Below are 1,351 nucleotides of genomic sequence, written 5' to 3'. Positions count from 1 at the left end.
TGCGGAGATTCCAGCACGGACAGTCCGATATAATTCTGTGCACAAAATCGACACTAACGTGCGGAAATCCAGCACAGCTAGCCCGATATCACACACACTCCACTAACGTGCGGGGTTTCAGCACAGTTAACCCAACATAACACTCGATGCTAATGTGCGGGGTTCCAGCACAGTTAGCCCAACCGTTCTCTTCTAGATCTTAAACCATTCTCTCTTACAATTATTTTTTTGACAGGCATTGCTTTTTTTATGACAAAGGGATAGTAATGGCATGCCAGAAAAGTAATCATTCACACATATAGCTGTTACGATAATTTCACACTTCTGTTGTTCAACAATTATTTAATTTGCCTGGAGATTAAGTAAAGAAGATATCAATGACTAGTGTCAAGAGGATTAACATGTTGTCACATGAAAGCATCTCCGTTTGTTTGTTTGGTTATTTCCATTTTTTTGGTTACAAACTAAATTGCCTAATTAATTTGAGAGAAAAAAAATTAAACTTAAGTTCTCATAGCAGCTTGTAAATTTTAAATTGAGAACCTGTTACATTAAAAGTTTAAAATCGAAGATTTCTAAAATTATCTATCACAATCTAAATTGTGATAGATAAGTTTAGAAATCTTTGATTTTAAACTTTTAATGTAACAAATGCACTGAGTTAGAGTTTTCTCCCGTATATCCTTTGATGAACAGAATATATGACAAATTTTCAATAAAAATATACATGTATTTGTATTATCGTTTCTGAGTTTATCCATGCAAATGTGATATATATTGTAGAAACATAAACTAAAGAGCCTCCCGTGATTTAGCGTGAATGAAATGCGCATGCGCAAGATTGTAAAATTCAGATGATTTCCGGATTTTTAAAAGATATTTTCGTTGATTATTAATAAGCGAAGCTTGATTGAGAGAATATAAAAACAAATTGGTAATCTTCACGTACCAGTGATGTTTAAAATATATAAAGAAAAAGAGAGTACTCCTCTGATTTCTCGGTATTTAAGGCCAAAAATACGAGTCTATTATTTTAATATATTAGTATAGATAATCGACATACTTTAATCAATATCAAGATGATTAATGCATCAGTAATTTTTAGAAGCATTGATAACTTTGGAGGCAGCAAACATCGCCTGGATAAGAAATATAAATGCGTCTTCTGATCAAAATAAACAAACCATTCGGAACCACCTGGTGGTACCCGTTCAGCTCAAATGTGAGAACTGGAAATAATAGCCCCATTGGTCTCCTGCAATGCCCTGTAATTCGTTTGATGTACATTTTAAAATAAGAAAAGATAGCGGCCCACCATTTACCACAATATCGTTGTGAAAAGAAAAAAATG

This window comes from Crassostrea angulata, unplaced genomic scaffold (genome assembly GCF_025612915.1).
Source record: "Crassostrea angulata isolate pt1a10 unplaced genomic scaffold, ASM2561291v2 HiC_scaffold_140, whole genome shotgun sequence".
Lineage (NCBI taxonomy): Eukaryota > Metazoa > Mollusca > Bivalvia > Ostreida > Ostreidae > Magallana > Magallana angulata.
Note: the sequence above shows the minus strand (reverse complement) of the source record.